Source organism: Stenella coeruleoalba (genome assembly GCF_951394435.1).
Source record: "Stenella coeruleoalba genome assembly, chromosome: 4".
Taxonomy (NCBI): Eukaryota; Metazoa; Chordata; class Mammalia; order Artiodactyla; family Delphinidae; genus Stenella; species Stenella coeruleoalba.
Window position 1 is genome coordinate 29,712,477 of NC_137149.1, and position 21,832 is coordinate 29,734,308.

At 39.4% G+C, this 21,832-nt stretch overlaps 1 long non-coding RNA gene across 1 annotated transcript in view; it reads right to left on the reverse strand.

Annotated features, from left to right (window-relative positions):
• LOC307186111 overlaps positions 1–21,832 on the reverse strand; it is a 28,862-nt gene that overhangs the window by 3,662 nt on the left and 3,368 nt on the right. The gene's annotated exons all lie outside the window — the stretch shown is intronic.

The window sequence follows — 21,832 nt, forward strand, 5'->3', positions numbered from 1 at the left end:
TTACCTGGGAGAGACAAGCTCAGGTTGCTATCTTTATTATGAGAGAATAGCGTCTCCTCAGACATAACTAAGTCAGCTCCAGCACATTCTGAGGGTTTTTTTTTTTTTTCCAGTTTGGTCAATGAATGAATCTTTAACACAGTCGTTGGATTGGCCACGTGCTGACTCAAGAGGGCTATTAGGAGAGTGGAGAAGGTCAAATAGACCACCTCCCAGAGTTCAGGAGTGCTTTGAGTTGTGTGTGCATGGTCCATGTCTGTCTCATAGACACTTATTTCCCCAAAAATGTTTCCATCCTGAAAAGTACAATTGTGTGAGAGTTTTATGATGAAAGTTTAGTGGTCCAATCTTTTTGTTTTCGATAATAAATATTTTGCTATCGATTTGGGATGGTAGTAGAGCCTATTTTCGTGCTGTGAGTCATTGTCTCCTGTAGCTTAACTTGTTCTTCTGTCCCTTTTCTATTTGTATACAAGACCCAATTCTTTGTGTCTGAGACCCCTCACCAACCAAAAGAGATTTTGCTAAGAATGCACCACAGGGTTTGGCCTGTGGTGCGTACTCACTCAAGTGAGAGCTGATAAAGCAATGATACTCTATTTTGTGCTGACAATCAGCGTGAAGTGTTAGGTCCCAGTCTTCCAATGAACCAAAGGCCTCTGTACGCTGGTACGCAATATTTAAGCAAAATAAGCATCAGTGCAGTTATAGTATTTTCTTGAATGCCAGTTGTAACACGCCAGTTATAAACATCCTGGAGTCACATGGCAGAACCCATAGCTAAAGAGACCAGTTAGGTACACCTGTGCAGAGCATCCAAGAATCTCCACAAACCTGCTGAATCACCAAGTTACCTGCTTCATCCTCAGACACTGAAAAGTCAGGGCTAGCAGAAGGGGGAAAAATAAGCCCCAGATTTCCCTTCCTCCTGAATTACACTTTACAAAAAGTGGGGACTTCCCTGGTAGCACAGTGGTTAAGACTCCACCTGCCAATGCAGGGGACACGGGTTCGAGCCCTGGTCCAGGAAGATCCCACATGCCGCGGAGCAACTAAGTCAGTGCGCCACAACTACTGAGCCTGTGCGCCTAGAGCCTGTGCTCCACAACAAGAGAAGCCACTGCAATGAGAAGCCCGCGCAGCGCAACTAGAGAAAGCCCGCCGACGGCAACAAAGACCCAACACAGCCATAAATAAATAAAAAGTGAAACAAAAGTTATTCTAGCACTAAAGAGATAGACAGTGGGAACACACCCATGGCAGGGTTGAGGGGGATTAGGGAGCTCTTAAGAATGGCATTTTGGTTTTCTGTTGAGCAGGCAAAAGTCTTGACATCAGACACACTTCACCGGAAATCCAGACCCCAAACTACATTGTAGTAAACATCTCCTAAAGCAACTGGTTAAATTAAAGAAACTGGTCCCATAAATCAGGGTCAAGCCATATTTGCAACACATTTAAGCCAGGATTGCAAGGTCCTGACTCATGTTGGTATTGAAACGCTGTTATTTTCCCAATGCTTGGCGGCACTGGGGACTTTTCTCCCCAGTGGGCAGAATCTAGAATTCTCCAGAAGTAGCCCCATAAGGCTGCCCAAGCCTGTCCGATTCAGGCAGGTCTGCTCTCTTGGCGTGTTCAGGCAGGAGGTTGCTTGCTGCAACCTTGAAAACCACTGGAAGATTCAGCCTCTTGGAGGCCCCAGCGCCTCTGTTCAGATAAAAGCCCGCCCATATAAGCCTCACAGAGCAAATCACAGCAATGCTGGAATTGTTATTTTCAAGTGCTTATTTCACGACATTAAAAGAAATATTTTTTTCTGGTATATTAAAAATAAAATCATAACTTTTGATGAAAACTAAACTATGTTTCTGGCTTCTTTTCTCTCTTGTCTGGGCAATTCAAAGGGGGCGTCCAGGACACTAAGGGCTACTCAAAAATCTCAAAAAGCCCATCCCACATTTGACTCCAATGTGTTCACAAAACACAGGTGAGTCCCTAAAACTCCTCAGTTCTCGAGCATAGCCCAGGAATGATGTGGTCCCCGGATACTGCTGATCAAAACCCCACAGGTGTCTAGTGCGCCCATGGTGTGTCATGGGTGTAACACTTCACATGTTCTCCAGACCTGAGGGCGCATCAGAGCAGTCCTCATGGGGCACATAGTCTAAGCTGGATCCCCATTTTACCGCTGAGGAAAATTTGTTCATTAGATCAAATGTCACAGAAGTAGAAGGAACGAGATGTGAACATAATCTCCTTAAATCTGATTTCACTGTAGCCATTCAAATTTTTTGAAAAGAAGTAGAGTATAAATGAATGAAATTCTGATGCTCAGCACTGAACTAGGAAGCACTTGGCCATGTCACTGGACAAAGTGTTTCAGGACAAAATGTGTGATCGGGCAAACAGGAAGCACAGCACCTCCCCCCGAGGAGGGCCCAGTACACACACACCTGCTTGCTACCAGCAAGGGGGATGCAGCCATCTACTCCCGGCTCCTACAGTTTGGCCTTCTTCTAGTGTTTCTGTATGTTCTATTGTATATGTTTCAGGTTAAGTGGTTCATGGCATTGTTTACGGTTTTCTCTACAGTGTGTACAACAGCAATGTCCCGACAGCATTTATATTTAAAACTAAGAACCTGTTATTTGTGAAGGTTCTCCACAGCTAAATTACTATGAACATGCCTGTCTCCTTCCACATCATCTCAGAATAAATTAAGACAGAACTTTCTATTTTATTTGTAAACCATTTAATGTATGTTCTTAACTCAGGGCAAAATGGGTGGGTGGGGAGAGGGAGACCCATACTGCACAGAAAGTTATTTTTATTAACTTCACCAAAAAAAAAAAAGGAAAAGCAGAAGCAAACCTTAGGGGTGCTTCTCTTTTTGACAGGAGTCTCAGAACCCAATACAAACAACTGCGCCATCAGGTAGCTTCTGATAGGAACACAGTCTCCTATAATGCAAGCTTCAGAAATGAATACAGCATGCATTAAAACATACAAGCATTTTATATCACTGTCTAGCCAGCAAAAAGGCTGTGCTTATGTCACTTCAAGACCACGAAATATGTTATAGCAGGCTTCCTAGGAATGAAAAAATAAGAATGGGATCAGAACACAAAACCTCAGCAACATGACCACTCTTGGCTGTTGTTTCAAAATGAACGAAATTAATTGGAGCCATAGTGAGTGTCCTAAATCAATGGTCAGCACAGTTAAAATAACTAAAAGGTCTCCCCACTGGTTGGTCTGTAGCAGATGAATCTCCAGCACTGGTAGGTCTGGGGCAAGGTCTCAGTTATTGCCAAACACCTGTCCTGAGACTAAATGGGGAGGCCCTGCTGAGAAGCAGTGGTGGCCATAGGGACTTCCATTGTGGGGGGAGGGGTGGGCTGCACAGAGGGACCCAACCCCCTCCCCCCAAAACTGGACGCTCACACATGTACAGAATTTCGCACCCGCTCTCCACCTCAGCCCGTGATGCCTGCAAACTTGTGTCACCATAAAGGACTCTAGGCAAGACAAGAAGCTCTGGATCAGATCAGATCAAATTCACTATCCCATTTTACCCTGTAACCTTTTACATTTTCTTCTACTTTTCATTCCTTTTCATCTATAGACTAGTTGAAAGATGTAACCATTGGTAGTCCACCTTATTTATATATGCGTTATAGAATACATATTTATACAGGAAAGATAACATACATACGCTCTCGGAAGACAACTTTGCAGCCTAAGGGTTAAATATGTGGGCAGCCCCCTCCTGACACAGCGCTGCGACCTCACCTGAGATCTCACGGGATTCTGCAATCTTTGGTATTTTCAGCCCCTCAGGGCAAAAACCCTGTGTTACAGTCTGGGGTTTCATACACAGCTTCCTTTTCTATCGACTACACTAATTCCTTTCATACTAGAGGGAAAAACTGCCCCCCTGGGTGTTTCTCTGCTATGTTTTATTTATGAAAACTCCAGTGGGCGTTTCTTAAGGCAGCCAATATCTCTCTACAAAGAGAAGGCAAACAGTGTTAGCTATTCCTGCACCCCGCCCAGCTCATAGCTCTATGTGAGTTACTATAAAATACCAGATCATTTTTGCAAAACGAGCACTTTGTCTCCTAATTAGAAGCAGTTCTGATTTTAGCTTCGTTTTAGAATAATCAAATCAATACAACATAAATAAACCTACTGAGCTTCCAAATTGACTTAGGCGGCCATGCCAACTCATTTGTTCATTTCCACGTAACCCGAATTTCCCCCGGACCCACCAGCCTGTAGAGGCAAACTGTTTGCTGGTTTGTAGCTCCCACTGATGCAGGACCTCTGACTTCCTGCCAAGTCCCTTGCATCTAATTCTGGAAATTGCCAAGGGGTGTCTCACAGCCTCTATCAGGCATTTCTGTTATGTGGTCACTCCCACCCCACCTCCCTGCCATCCGTACCCGGCCCAGCTGCTATTTCATCTCTCCACTGGGCCTTGAAATCTCTAGGCCTGGCCAGCTTTAGCAGTTCTCAGCAGGCATCCACCACCCCTCAGAGAGGGAGGGTGCCCTCTGCTTTGCAGTGGGGCAAGAATGCCTCTTTCCCTTGGTTAGATGTGCTGTGTGAGAAAATCGGCCCCCTTCTCTACTTAGGAGCCAGACATGCATCCAGGAACCAAGGGATGGATTGGAGAAACGGCCATCACACTGCATCAGAATGTCCATTTCCTCTCCTGCACGGGGCAAAGCTTGCCCCCAGGTTGAGCTCATTGGACCTCGTTTCTCCTTTTACTTGGATAAGTATTGCCCCTGGAAGGTCCTCAGCCCCACTATAAATGGACTCCTGTGACCACCACATCTGCTCCCCAGACTTGCCCTGATATATCTGAGCTTAGCAGAGGACACAGGTGGAGTTGCTTTTCTAGAAGTGCCCCAGGTCTCCTTCTGAAGCCCCATTATCTGTCCCCACCCCAGGTCCAGACATCTCTGAGACACACTTAAATTCAGTCCAGGCAGCCTGCCACACACATAAATAAATAATGAAATGCAAACATACTTAAAACAAGTGCTTTCTTTTCTAGTGAAAATCAGCTTTTGTATTAAACAGGCAAACTGCAGAAAGTCACAATAATTTCTTAGGTTTTCTCTGTTTATGCCTGACTCGTGGCCTTCCCATGTGCCCGTTTCGTCGGCCTGGAAAGTAGAGGTTAGGACACTCATGTTGAGTTCTCATAGCCCTGTGCTTTTCTACCTCGTGGGGTTTATCACCATGGTAAATAAATAATTAGTTATTTGTGGACTGTTGAAAAATCTGTCTTCAACAGATTAAAGCTTTATAGGACAAAGAGTCAAGTTCTCCTGTCCTCCCTGGCAACTTCACGGCCTGGGAGAGGGCTAAATGTTTGTTGAAAGGATGAAAAAAATATGATGTTAGAGCCTGCTTACATCTTCATTTTTCTTTTTGTCACATAAAAATTGTTTATCAAGAAAAATCCTTATTACATCTGAAAAGCTATTTTAGTTCTTATCAAAATGTCCCACATTTACATATATATGTGTATTTTTAGAAAGAATTTTCCGTTTTTTTCTGTATTTTGAACTGCTCCTTAGAGCTTAATTCTTAAGGAATTTTACTGAGCCTAACCACCCATTAAACTTTTTATTAAGAGAACTTTTAAACATATATAAAACAGAGAGAATAATATAATGAGCTCCCATATTCTCAGCACCTAGATTTTTAACATTTATTAACTTCTGCCACATCTACCATATTTGTTTTAAAGCAAATCCTGGGTGTTATGACATTTCATTCTTAAATATTTCAAGAAGCACTGCTTTTTAAAAAAAGGCATTACTCTTACATAACCAGAGCATTGATATTGTGATACTTAGTAAAATTAATAATAATTTCTTATTACCACCTAATATCCCAGCCTTTTTAAAAATTTCCCTGCCTGCCCAAAATGTCTTTGCTCACAGAGCACCTCCTTGCTTTTTTTTTTCATGCTGAGTGATTTATTAAAGAATCAGGGTCAATGGTCCTAGGAAATTGTTAGAGTTCTGTTTGTTAGCTGCGGTATCATTTAACTTATTCATCTGTCCCTTGTATTGCCTATCATTGAGAAGTCAGATCTTAAAGTCTGATTAGATTCAAGCTATTTTTTGGCAAGTATATTTTAGGTGGTACTGTGTATGTCATATTGCTTCTCAAAGGAGGCATGAAACGCCTGTGTGTCCCACTTTTAGGGAGGCTGAGATTGACAAGGGGCTCAAATGGCAATCCACCCTTGATAATGTCCACTTTCCCCCTTATACTATGGGCTAGTACTTTGACATCTTTCAAATATCCAGTTCCCTCTAAACTTTCACCTAATCCTTTTGGCATCCATTTTGATAACAGTTGCCTGAATCATCTATTCCATTGGGGGATAAAAAAATTGAGATTTTATAATTTTGTTATTTTTTCCACATTTATTAACTAAAATTTTTTTGCTTAAAAAAATCACTCCTTAAAATTCAACATCCATTCATGATAAAAACTTTTACTAAAGTGGGTATAGAGGGAACATCTTGACATAACAAAAGCTATTTATGACAAACCCACAGCCAACATAATACTCAACAGTGAAAAGCAAAAAGCCTTCCAACTAAAATCTGGAACAAGACAAGGATGCCCACTCTCACCACTTCTATTCAAGAGAGTATTGGAAGTCCTAGCCTCAGCAATCAAAGAAGAAAAAGAAATAAAAGGTATCCAAATTGGAAGGGAAGAGAGCTATCAAGATGGCAGAAGAGTAGGATGTAGAGCTCACCTCCTCTCAGAAACACACCTACACGTGGAACGATTCACACAGAACATCTACTGAACACAGGCAGAAGACCTCAGACTTCCGAAAGGGCAAGAAAACCTCCACATAACCAGGCAGGACAAAAGAAAAAGGAGAGAAAGGAATCAGGACAGGACCTGTGTCCCAGGGACAGAGCTGTAAAGGAGAAAAGGTTCCTGCACCCTGGAATGTACCCTCACTGGCAGGGAGATCAGCCTGGATGGAAAGGGAGCTTTGGAGCCTTGGAGGAGAACACAGCAAACAGTTTGAGAAAGGCAAAACAGAGTGACCTGCACAGATGGTGGGTACTGCCATCCTGTGCTCCCCAGCCTGAGATGCTTGTCCACCAGTGTGGGCAAGAGCTGGGTGCTGAAGCTTAGGCTTCAGGAGTCAGACCTGGGGGGAGGACCAGGGATGGCTGCACAGAGACAGCCTGAAGGGGCTGGAGTATGGCAACTGAGTGTGTCTGTGGAAGAAGACTGGGCCCGCCAGAGAGGCAAGGTGCCACTGTTGGAGCGCATGCGAGGAGAGGGGTGGGCCCACCATAGGACCTTCCTTCCCCCTGAGCATGCTCTCAGAGAACAGAACACTGCCTACAGGAGCTCCAGGGGCGCACATGAACTGCTGCTGCCATCCTGGGTTCCAGAGGTAGGCACAGGCCACTGCCTTTGAGAGACTCCTGAGCAGGCACCAGTTGCTGCCCTCACCACCTGAGGAGCATGCACAGGCTGCTGCCACCACCACTGAATGACCCATGAGCAGGCACCAATTGCTGACCCCACCCAGCACAGGGCCCCTGAGCACGTGCAGGCCACCACACCTGCACACTCCCTATCAACAGGATAACAGCCAGCACACACTGAGGAAAGAGGCAGCAAGCTTCCAAACGAAAAGCAGGCTTCTCGCCAAAAGTATTAAACCTACACAAGTTATGGAGGGATGCTCACATATATAGTCTTCCAAGACTACAGTAGATAATTATTTCTCTTAAACTCACAGAGTAAGAGAAATACGAGTAAAATGAAGAAGCAGAGGAGCCACTCCCAGTTAAAAGACCAAGAGAATTCCCCTGAAGGAACAAACAATGAAACAGACCTCTTCAGTCTAATAGACAGAGTTCAAAAAGGAGGTAATGAGGGAAGGAACCAAGATGGCAGAGTAGAAGGACGTGCTCTCACTCCGTGCGAGAACACCAGAATCACAACTAGCTGCTGGATAATCATCGACAGGAAGACACTGGAACTCACCAAAAAAGATACCCCACATCCAAAGACAAAGGAGAAGCCACAGTGAGATGGTAGGAGGGGTGTAATCACAGTAAAATCAAATCCCATAACTGGTGGGTGGTTGACTCACAAACTGGAGAACACTTATACCACAGAAGTCCACCCACTGGAGTGAAGGTTCTGAGCCCCAAGTCAGGCTTGCCAACCTGGGGGTCTGGCAACGGGAGGAGGAATTCCTAGAGAATCAGCCTTGAAGCCTAGTGTGAATTGATTGCAGGACGTTGACAGGACTGAGGGAAACAGAGATTCCACTCTTGGAGGGCACACACAAAGTAGTGTGCACGTCAGGACCAAGGAGAAGGAGCAGTGACCCCAGGGGAGACTGAACCAGACCTACCTGCTAATGTTGGAGGGTCTCCTGCAGAGGCAGGGGTTGGCTCTGTTTCACCGTGGGGACAAGGACACTGGCAGCAGAAGTTCTGGGAACTACTCCTTGGCATGAGCCCTCCCAGAGTCTGTCATTAGCCCCACCAAAGAGCCCAGGTAGGCTCCAGTGTTGGGTTACCTCAGGCCAAACAACCAACAGGGAGGGAACCCAGCCCCACCCATCAACAGTCAAGTGGATTAAAGTTTTACTGAGCTCTGCCCACCAGAGCAACAGTCAGCTCTACCCACAACCGTCCCTCCCATCAAGCCTCTTAGATAGTCCCATCCACCAGAGGGCAGACAGCAGAAGCAAGAAGAACTACAATCCTGCAGCCTGTGGAACAAAAGCCACATTCACAGAAAGATACACAAGATGAAAAGGCAGAGGGCTATATACCAGATGAAGGAACAAGATAAAACCACAGAAAAACAAATAAATGAAGTGGGGATAGGCAACCTTCCAGAAAAAGAATTCAGAATAATGATAGTGAAGATGATCTAGGACCTCGGAAAAAGAATGGAGGCAAAGATCGAGAAGATGCAACAAACGTTTAACAAAGACCTAGAAGAATTAAAGAACAAACAAACAGAGAAGAACAATACAATAACTGAAATGAAAACTACACTAGAAGGAATCAATAGCAGAATAACTGAGGCAGAACAGATAAGTGACCTGGAAGACAGAATGGTGGAATTCACTGCTGTGGAACAGACTAAAGAAAAAAGAATGAAAAGAAATGAAGACAAAAAATAAAAAAAAGAAATGAAGACAGCCTAAGAGACCTCTGGAACAACATTAAATGCAGCAACATTCACATTATAGGGGACCCAGAAGGAGAAGAGAGAGAGAAAGTACCAGAGAAAATATTTGAAGAGATTATAGTTGAAAATGTCCCTAACATGGGAAAAGAAACAGCCACCCAAGTGCAGGAAGCACAGTGAGTCCCATACAGGATAAACCCAATGAGAAACACGCCAAGACACATAGTAATCAAATTGGCAAAAATTAAAGACAATGAAAAATTATTGAAATCAGCAAGGGAAAAACGACAAATAACATACAAGGGAACTCCCATAAGGTTAACAGCTGATTTCTCAGCAGAAACTCTACAAGCCAGAAGAGAGTGGCATGATATACTTAAACTGATGAAAGGGAAGAACATACAACCAAGATTACTCTACCCACCAAGGATCACATTCAGATTCGAATGGAGAAATCAAAAGCTTTACAGACAAGCAAAAGCTAAGAGAATTCAGCACCACCAAACCAGCTCTACAAATGCTAAAGGAACTTCTCTAAGTGGGAAACACAAGAGAAGGAAAGGACCTACAAAAACAAACTCAAAACAATTAAGAAATGGTCATAGGAACATACATATCAATAATTACCTTAAACGTGAATGGATTAAATGCTCCAACCAAAAGACACAGGCTTGCTGAATGGATACAAAAACAAGACCCATATATATGTTGTCTACCAGAGACCCACTTCAGACCTCGGAACACATACAGACTGAAAGTGAGGGGATGGAAAAAGATATTCCATGCCAATGGAAATCAAAAGAAATCTGGAGTAACTATACTCATATCAGATAAAATAGACTTTAAAATAAAGAATGTTACAAGGGACAAGGAAGGACACTACATAATGACCAAGGGATCAATCCAAGAAGAAGATACAACAATTATAAATATACATGCACCCAACAAAGGAGCACCTCAATACATAAGGCAACTGCTAACAGCTATAAAAGAGGAAATCAACAGTAACACAATAATAGTGGGAGACATTAACACCTCACTTACACCAAATGACAGATCATCCAAAATGAAAATAATTAAGGAAACAGAAGCTTTAAATGATACAATAGACCAAATAGATTTAATTGATATTTATAGGACATTCCATCCAAAAACAAAAGATTACACTTTCTTCTCAAGTGCACATGGAACATTCTCCAGGATAGATCACATCTTGGGTCACAAATCAAGCCTCAGTAAATTTAAGAAAATTGAAATCATATCAAGCATCTTTTCTGACCACAATGCTATGAGATTAGAAATCAATTACAGGGGAAAAAATGTAAAAAACACAAACACATGGATGCCAAACAATACATTACTAAATAAACAAAAGATCACTGAAGAAATCAAAGAGGAAATCAAAAAATACTTAGAGACAAATGACACTGAAAACACACGATCCAAAACCTATGGTATGCAGCAAAAGCAGTTCAAAGAGGGAAGTTTATAGCTATACAAGCCTACCTCAAGAAACAAGAAAAATCTCAAGTAAACAATCTAAGCTTACACCTAAAAGAACTAGAGAAAGAAGAACAAACAAAACCCAAAGTTAGCAGATGGAAAGAAATTATAAAGATCAGAGCAGAAATTAATGAAATAGAAACAAAGAAAACAATACCAAAGATCAATAAAACTAAAATCTGGTTCTTTGAGAAAATAAACAAAATTGATAAACCATTAGCCAGACTCATCAAGAAAAAGAGGGAGAGGACTCAAATCAATAAAATTATAAACGAAATAGGAGAAGTTACAACACACACTGCAAAAACACAAAGTATCCTAAAACCTACTACAAGCAACTCTATGTCAATAAAATGGACAACCTGGAAGAAATGAATAAATTCTTAGAAAGGTATAAACTTCCAAGACTGAACCAGGAAGATATAGAAAATATGAACAGATCAATCACAAGTAATGAAATTGAAACTGTGATTAAAAATCTTCCAACAAACAAAAGTCCAGGACCAGATGGCTTCACAGGTGAATTCTATCAAACATTTAGAGAAGAGCTAACACCAATACTTCTCAAACTCTTCCAAAAAATTGCAGCAGAAGGAACACTCCCAAAATCATTCTATGAGCCCACCATCACCCTGATAACAAAACGAGACAAAGATACTACAAAAAAAGAAAATTACAGACCAATATCACTGATGAATATAGATGTAAAAATCCTTGACAAAATACTAGCAAACAGAATCCAACAACACATTAAAAGGATCATACACCACAATCAAGTGGGATTTATCCCAGGGATGCAAGGATTCTTCAATATACGCAAATCAATCAATGTGATACACCATATTAACAAACTGAAGAATAAAAACCATATGATCATGTCAATACGTGTAGAAAAAGATTATGACAAAATTCAACACCCACTAATGATAAAAACTCTCCAGAAAGTGGGCATAGAGGGATAATAATAAAGGCCATATACGACAAACCCACAGCAGACATCATTCTCAATGGTGAAAAACTGAAAGCATTTCCTCTAGGTTCAGGAACAAGACAAGGATGTCCACTCTCACCACTATTATTCAACATAGTTTTGGAAGTCCTAGCCATGGCAGAGAAGAAAAAGAAATAAAAGGAATACAAATTGGAAAAGAAGAAGTAAAACTGTCACTATTTGCAGATGACATGATACAATACATAGAAAATCCTAAAAATGCCACCAGAAAACTACTAGAGCTAATCAGTGAATCTGGTAAAGTTGCAGGGTACAAAATTAATGCACAGAAATCTCTTGCATTCCTATACACTAATGATGAAAAATCTGAAAGAGAAATTATGGAAACACTCCCATTTACCATTGCAACAAAAAGAATAAAATACCTAGGAATAAACCTACCTAGGGAGACAAAAGACCTGTATTCAGAAAACTAGAAGACACTGATGAAAGAAATTAAAGATGATGCCAACAGATGGAGAGATATACCATGTTCTTGGATTGGAAGAATCAATATTGTGAAAATGACTATACTACTCAAAGCAATCTACAGATTCAATGCAATCTCTATCAAATTACCAATGGCATTTTTCTTTTCTTTTCTTTTTTTTTTTTTTGCGGTACGTGGGCCTGTCACTGTCGTAGCCTCTCCCGTTGCGGAGCACAGGCTCCAGACGCGCAGGCTCAGCGGCCATGTCTCACAGGCCTAGTCACTCCATGGCATGTGGGATCTTCCCGGACCAGGGCATGAACCCGTGTCCCCTGCATCGGCAGGTGGACTGTCAACCACTGCACCACCAGGGAAGCCCATCCCAATGGCATTTTTTACGGAACTAGACAAAATCTTCTTAAAATTTGTATAGAGACACAAAGGACCCCGAATAGCCAAAGCAGTCTTGAGGAAAAAAAACGGAGCTGGAGGAATCAGACTCCCTGACTTCAGACTATACTACAAAGCTATGGTAATCAAGACAATATGGTACTGGCACAAAAACAGAAATATAGATCAATGGAACAAGATAGAAAGCCCAGAGATAAACCCACGAACCTACGGTCAACTAAATCTATGACAAAGGAGGCAAAGATATACAATGGAGAAAAAACAGTCTCTTCAATAAGTGGTGCTGGGAAAACTGAAGAGCTACATGTAAAAGAATTAAAGTAGAACACTCCCTAACACCACACACCAAAATAAACTCAAAATGGATTCGAGACCTAAATGTAAGACCGGACACTATAAAATTCTTAGAGGAAAACATAGGAAGAACACTCTTTGACATAAATCACAGCAAGATCTTTTTTGATCCACCTCCTAGAGTAATGGAAATAAAAACAAAAATAAACAAATGGGACCTAATGAAACTTCAAAACTTTTGCACAGCAAAGGAAACCATAAACAAGACGAAAAGGCAACTGTCAGAATGGGAGAAAACATTTGCAAAGGAATCAACGGATAAAGGATTAATCTCCAAAATATATAAACAGTTCATGCAGCTCGAGATTAAAGAAACAAACAACCCAATCCAAACATGGGCAGAAGACCTATAGACATTTCTCCAAAGAAGACATACAGATGGCCAAGAAGCATGTGAAAAGCTGCTCAGCATCACTAATTATTAGAGAAATGCAAATAAAAACTACAATGAGGTATCACCTCACACCAGTTAGAATGGGCATCATCAGAAAATCTACAAACAACAAATTCTGGAGAGGGTGAAGAGAAAAGGGAACCCTCTTGCACGGTTGGTGGGAATATAAATTGATACAGCCACTATGAAGAACAGTATGGAGGTTCCTTAAAAAACTAAAAATATAATTACCATATGATCCAGCAATCCCATTCCTGGGCATAAACCCAGGGAAAACGATAATTCAAAAAGACACATGCACCCCAATATTCATTGAAGCACTATTTACAATATCCAGGTCATGGAAGCAACCTAAATGCCCATCAACAGACAAATGGATAAAGAAGATGTGGTACATATATACAATGGAATATTAGCCATAAAAAGGAACAAAATCGTGTCATTTGTTGAGACGTGGATGGATGTAGAGACTGTCATACAGAGTGTAGTCAGAAAGATTAAAACAAATATCGTATATTAATGCATGTATGTGGAACCTAGAAAAATGGTACAGATGAACTGGTTTGCAGGGCAGAATTTGAGACACAGATGTAGCGAACAAACATATGGACACCAAGGGGGGAAAACCACGGTGGGGTGGGGATGATGGTGTGCTGAATTGGGCGATTGGGATTGACATGTATACACTGATGTGTATAAAACTGATGACTAATAAGAACCTGCAGTATAAACAAACAAAAAAACAACAAATACTAATCTTTCTTTGGGTTATTTGTATGGAAATATGTTAATATAAATGTTTCAGACATTACATGAAATTTCTATAAATCTTATATGTTCTGGTATAATGTTATGAGTCATAATTCTAGTTATTAATTTAAAATGTATATCTCAGAAATAACTAAATTTCCTTGTCAATTGCATTATTATGAACTTTCATCAAATCTTTAACCATGGTCATTTTTAAGTCTTTTGTCATTTACAGACAGTTCTGGGTGTACTCTGACGCTTTTGCAAAAATGTTCCTATAAAAGGATTTCATTGACAAGGAATTCATGGAAAAGACTCTGACAAGTACAGGTTTCTGGTAACTGACTATACTGATGAACTGAATGAATAAGCATTTTCAGAACTCTAATGGAAAACTGATGAATTCATAAAAGTGCTAACAAAAGATCAAGATAAAAAAAATTAATTACATGGGAAAAAAAGGAGGTAATGAAAATACTGAAGGAATTAAGAAAAGCTATCAACATAAATGTAGATTACTGTAAAAAGGAACTAGAAACTGTAAGGAGGAACCAAGAAAAATTAGAAAATTTGTTTGCTGAGACGAAAGCTGAGCTAAAGGCAATGAATAATGCAGATCAACTAAGTGATCTGGAAGATAGAATAATGAAATCACCCAATGAAAAAAATGAAAGCAATATAAGAGGCCTATGGGATAATATAAAGTGTGCCAATCTACACATAATAAGAATTTCAGAAGGATGAAAAAGAGAAAAGGGGATTGAAAATGTATTTGAAGAAATTATGCCTGAAAACTTCCCAAACCTAAAGAAGGAGACAGATATCCAGACACAGGAAGCACAGAGTGTCCCAAACAAGATGAACCCAAACAGACCTGCACCAAGACACATTATAATAAAAATGGCAAGTTAAAGATAAAGAGGGTTCTAAAGGCAGCAGAGAAAAACAAAGAGTTAGTTACAATGGAACCCCCATAAGGGTATCACCTGATTTGTCTACAGAAAAACTGTGGGCCAGAAGGGAGTAGCAAGATATATTCAAAGTCTTGAAAGGGAAAAGTATGCAACCTAGAATACTCTACACAGCAAGATTATCATTTAGAATAGAAGGAGAGATAAAGAATTTCTCAGACCAGCAAAAACTAAAAAATACAGTAATACTAAACCTATCCTAAAAGAAATATTGAAAGGTCTTCTCTAAATAGAAAAGAAGCAAGAAGATATAGAAAACAGGAAATCACAGTTGGAAAGTAAATCACTTAAATAAGCCAGTATACAGATCAAAAAGAAAAAATCTATTTGTGAAAGTGATGATAACAAAAGGAACAGCAAAAGGATAAACATAAAGATGTAAAAGAGGACATCAAAATCATAAAATGTGGAGGAGGAGAGTAAGAAAATGTAGATTTCTTTTTTTTTAGAAGGTGTTTGAGCCTATATGAGTATCAGTCTAAAGTAAGCAGATATAGGAAGGAGTTAATATACTTGAAAAACAGGGTAACCACAAATCAAAAACATACAATAGATTCACAGAAACCAAAAAGAAGAGAATATAAGCATAAAAGGAAATCACCAAACTGCACAAAAAAAAAAAAGAAAAAGAAAGGGACAAAAAAGAAACAGAATCAACTGGAAAACAAGGTTTAAAATGGCAATAATTACCTTAAATGTCAATGGACTAATGTTCCAATCAAAATACATAGAGGGGCAGACTGGATAAAAAAAACAAGAGCCTACAATATGCTGCCTACAAGAGACCCACTTTAGGGCAAAGGATACACATAGATTAAAAGTGAGGGAATGGAAAAAGATATTTCATGCAAAGGGAAATAACAAGAAAGCAGGGGTTGCAATATACATATCAGACAAAATAGACATTAAAACAAAGGCTGTAAAGAAATATGAAGGACACTATAAAATGATAAAAGGATCAATACAAGAAGAGGATTTTACACTCACCAACATATATGCACCTAATATAGGAGCAACCAAATACATAAAACGAATACTAACAGACATAAAAGGAGAAATTGTTGAGAATACAATAATAGTAGGAGACTTTAACAATGCACTCATTAATGGACAGATCTTCTAGACCAAAAATCAGTAAGGCAACAGAGATCCTAAATGATACAATAGAAAAGTTAGACTTAATTGATATTTTTGGGACATTACATGTTTAAAAAAACGGAATACACATTCTTTTCAAGCACACATGGAACATTCTCTAGGATTGACCACATACTAGGGCACAAAACAAACCTGAACAAATTTAAGAGCATAGAAATTATTTCAAGCATCTTCTCTGACCACAACAGCATGAAACTAGAAATCTACCACAGGAAAAGAAATGAGAAAAAAACAATTACATGGAGACTAAATAATATGCTACTAAAAAACCAATGGGTCAACAAGGAAATCAAAAAGGAAATTAAAAAAAATACCTTCAGGGCTTCCCTGGTGGCACAGTGGTTAAGAACCAGCCTGCCAATGCAGGAGATATGGATTCAAGCCCTGGTCTGGGAAGATCCCACATGCTGTGGAGCAACTAAGCCTGTGCACCACATCTACTGAGCCTGTGTTCTAGAGCCCACGAGCCACAACTACCAAGCCCACGAGCCACAACTACGAAAGCCCGAATGCCTACAGCCTGTGCTCTGCAACAAGAGAAGCCACCGCAATGAGAAGCCCACACACTGCAACAAAGAGTAGCCCTCACTCACCATGACTAGAGAAAGCCTGCATGCAGCAACAGAGACCAAAAATAAATAAATAAATAAATTTATTTTTAAAAAATACCTTGAGACAAATGACAATTGAAACACATCCATACAAAATCTATGGGATGCAGCAAAAGCAGTTCCTAGAGGGAAGTTCATAGTGCTACAAGCCTTCCTGAGAAAACAAGAAAAAATCATAAAAAACCTAACCTACCACCTATAATAATTAGAAAAAGAACAAACAAAATCTAAAGTCAGCAGAAGGAAGGAAATAATAAAGATCAGAGAGGAAATAAACAAAATAGAGATTTAAAAAACAATAGGAGGAACTTCCCTGGTGGTTCAGTGGTTAAGAATCTGCATACCAATGCAGGGGACACAGGTTTGATCCCTGGTCCAGGAAGATCCCACATGCAGTGGAGCAACTAAGCCCGTGCGCCACAACTACTGAAGTCTGCGCGCCCTATAGCCCATGTGTCACAACTACTGAGCCCGCACACCACAACTACTGAAGCCTGTGTGCCTAGAGTCCATGCTCTGCAACAAGAGAAGCCACCACAATGAGAAGCCTGCATACCACAACAAAGAGCCCCCGCTCTCTGGAACTAGAGAAAGCCTGCACGCAGCAACAAAGACCCAACGCAGCCAAAAAAATTAAATAAAATAAATAAAATTTTTAAAAATCTGTTTAAAAAAAAATAGAAAAAAGTCAATAAAACCAAGAGCTCGTTCTTTCGAAGGGTAAACAAAATTAACAAACCTCGGGCTGGGCTCACCAAGAAGAAAAGAGACAGCACCCAAATAAACAAAATAAGAAATGAAAAAGGAGAAATATCAACCAATACCACAGAAATACAAAAAAGAATACTATGAACAATTATATGCCAATAAATGTGACAACCTAGAAGAAATGGACAACTTTCTAGAAACATACAGTGCACCAAAATGAATCAAGAAGAAAGGGATAACTTGAACAGACAGATCAACAAAAGTGAAATACAATCTGTAATTAAACAAAAACAAAAAAACAAACAACGAAAACAAAAACAAACTCCCTATAAGCAAAAGTCCAGGACCAGCTGGCATCACAAGTGAATTCTAACAAACATACAAAGAAGAGTTTTACCAATCCTTCTCAAACTCTTCCAAAAGACTGAAGAGGAGGGAATACTCCCAAAGATATTCTATGAAGCCACCATCACCCTGATACCAAAACCAGACAAAAATACCAGACAAAAATACCAGACAAAACCAGACAAAAATAAAAATAAAATTACAGGCCAATATCTTTGAGGAATATAGATACAAAAATTCTCAACAAAATACTAGCAAACTGAATCCAACAACACATAAGATCATACACCACAACCATGTGGGATTCATCTCAAGTTCACAAGGATGGTTCAACATATGCAAATCAACCAATGTGATACACCACATCAACAAAAGAAACAACAAAACCACATGATCATCTCAATAGGGGCAGAGAAAGCATTTGAGAAAATTCAACATCCATTCATGATAAAAACTCTTTCCAAAGTGTGTATAGAGGAAACATACCTCAACATAATAAAAGCCATTTATGACAAGCCCACAGCCAATACAACACACAATGATGAAAAGCTGAAAGTGCTAAAATCTGGAACAAGACAAGGATGCCCCCTCTCACCACTTCTCTTCCACATACTATATTTAAAATAGATAACGAACAAGGACCTACTGTATATCACAGGGAACTCTGCTCAATATTCTGTAATAACCTAAATGGGAAAAGAATTTGAAAAAAATAGATACTTCTATATGTATAACTGAATCACTTTACTGTACTGAAACTAACACAACATTGTTAATCAACTATACTCCAATATAAAATAAAAACTAAAGGATAAAAAAGGACAGGAAAAAAAGGTCAGTCAGGTCTACTTGATCCAATGTGGTTTTCCTGTGTGAAACTCTAAAGCTGTGTTTTTGTTCCCCCTCACTGAAAAGACCATATGGCTTTCATTGTATAAAGACAGAATTTTATCCATCCATCTCTGTTTTAGCAGAAGTATAAATTCAATTACATTTGATAAAGATAAAAAGGAATCTTCAAATTGTCCATTACACAAAAATAAAATAAAGCACCCTTGTGCTGACTATTTAGCCCATGAACAGAAGTAAAATGTCACGTACATTATGGCAATTTCTACAGATTACAGCTACCATGATTTTATGTGTTACATTTTATATGGAAGTAGAATAAACAAAATTCCAACAATAACAAAAAGCACTTTGTTTCCCTCCATATTTCTTATTGAAATATTTGAAGTACAAAACTGGTTATGGCCTAAGAAGCCTTGTAATATTTGACAACACTAGTGACCACTGCTGAAAAGGTTTGAGATTTTTTTAAACAAACAATCAAGAATGGATTAATTTGATACTAATTTTATCACAATGAAGTTTTTAGTGAAGGATTCCTATTATGAGATTTTTTCTAATTTGTTACTGCTGATAATACAAAGGTTAAAATAACAGAAAATAAAAATGAGCAGAAGAACCAAATAGACATTTCTCCAAAGAAGACATACAGATGGCCAATAGGCACATGAAAAGATGCTCAATATTGCTAATTATTAGAGAAATGCAAGTCAAAACTACAAAGAGGTACCACCTCACACTGGTCAGAATAGCCATCATTAAAAAGTCTACAAATAACAAATGATGGAGAGGGCATGGAGAAAAGGGAACCCTCCTACACTGTTAGTGGGAATGTAAATTGATACAGCCAGTATGGAGAACAGTATGGAGGTTTCTTAAAAAACTAAAAATAGAACTACCATATGACCCAGCAATCCCACTACTGGGCATATACCCTGAGAAAACTATAATTCCAAAAGAGTCATGTACCAAAATGTTCATTGCAGCTCTATTTACAATAGCCAGGACATGGAAGCAACCTAAGTGTCCATCAATAGATGAATGGATAAAGAAGATGTGGCACATATATACAATGGAATATTACTCAGCCATAAAAAGAATCAAAATTGAGTTATTTGTAGTGAGGTGGATGGACCGAGAGTCTGTCATACAGGGTGAAGTAAGTCAGAAAGAGAAAACAAATACCATATGCTAACACATATATATGGAATCTAAGAGAAAAAAAAAATAAAGGTCATGAAGAACCTAGGGGTGAGACAGGAATAAAGACACAGACCTACTAGAGAATGGACTTGAGGATATGGGGAGGGGGAAGGGTAAGCTGTGACAAAGTGAGAGAGTGGCATGGACATATATGCACTACCAAACGTAAAACAGATAGCTAGTGGGAAGCAGCCACATAGCACAGGGAGATCAGCTCAGTGCTTTGTGACCACCTAGAGGGGTGGAAGAGGGAGGGTGGGAGGGAGGGAGATGCAAGAGGGAAGAGATATGGGAACATATGTATATGTATAACTGATTCACTTTGTTATAAAGCAGAAACTAACATACCACTGTAAAGCAATTATACTCCAATAAAGATGTTATAAATAAATAAATAAATAGTCTACAAATAACTAATGATGGAGAGGGTGTGGAAAAAAGGGAACCCTCCTACACTGTTGGTGGGAATGTAAATTGATACAGCCACTATGGAGAACGGTATGGAAGTTCCCTAAAAAAGTAAAAATAGAGTTGCCCTATGATCCAACAATCACACTCCTGGGCATATAACCAGACAAAACTAATTCAAAAAGATACATGCACCCTACATTCATAGCAGCACTATTCACAATAGCCAAGATATGGAAACAATCTAAATGTCTATTGACAGATGAAGGGATAAAGAAGATGTGGTATATATATACAATGGAAAATTACTCAGCCATAAAAAAGAATGAAATAATGCCATTTGCATCTACATGGATGGACCTAGAGATGATCATACCAAGTGAAATAAGTCAGAAAGAGAAAAGACAAATACCATATGATATCATTTACATGTGGAATCTAAAATATGACACAAATGAACTTATCTATGAAACAGAATCAGACTCATAGACATAGAGAACAGGATTGTGATTGCCAAGGAGGAGTGGGATTTAGAGAGGAATGGACTGGGAATTTGGGGTTAGTAGATGCAAACTATTACATATTGAATGGATAAACAACAAGGTCCTACTGTATAGCACAGGGAACTATATTCAATATCCTGGGATAAACCATAATGGAAAAGAACATAAAAAAGAATGTGTATATGTGTATTACTGAGTCACTTTGTTCTACAGCAGAAATTAACATAACGTTGTAAATCAACTATACTTCAATAAAAAATAAATAAAAACAAATCGGAAGGGAAGAGGTAAAATTGTCACTACATGCAGATGACATGACACTATACAGAAAAGCCTAAAGACTACACACAAGAGCTACTAGAACTGATAAATGACTTCAGCAAGGTAGCAGGATACAGCATTAACATACAGAAATCTGTTGCACTTCTTTATGCTAACAATGAAACATCAGAAGGGGAAAGTAAAAACAATCCTTTTTTTTTTTTCAGTGCAGAAGCAAAGGAAAGCTTTATTTTTCGATCAAAGAATGGAGAAGTGCAAGCTTGAGCTCTCGAGGACACGCTCTTCCTGACAGGCCATGGGTCGGGCTTCTTTATAGGATTCTGGTCTGCAGGGAGGGGGTGGAGTCCTTGCAGTCCTGCACATGCATAAAAACAATCCGTTTTAAAATCACATCCCCCCCCAAAAAAAACAGAATACATAGGAATAAATCTGACCAAGGAGGTGAAAGACTTACATGCTGAGAACTATTAAACATTGATAAAGGAAATTGGAGATGATTCAAAGAAATGGAAAGATATCCCATGCTCTTGGATTGGAAGAATTAATATTGTTAAAATGGCCATATTACCCAAAGCAACCTACAGATTTAATGTGAGCCCTATTAAATTACCCATGACATTTTTCACAGAAATAGAGCAAATAATCCTAAAATGTATATGAAACCACAAAAGACCCAGAATTGTCAAAGCAATCCTTAGGAAAAAGAACAAAGCTAGAGGCATAACCCTTCCAGACA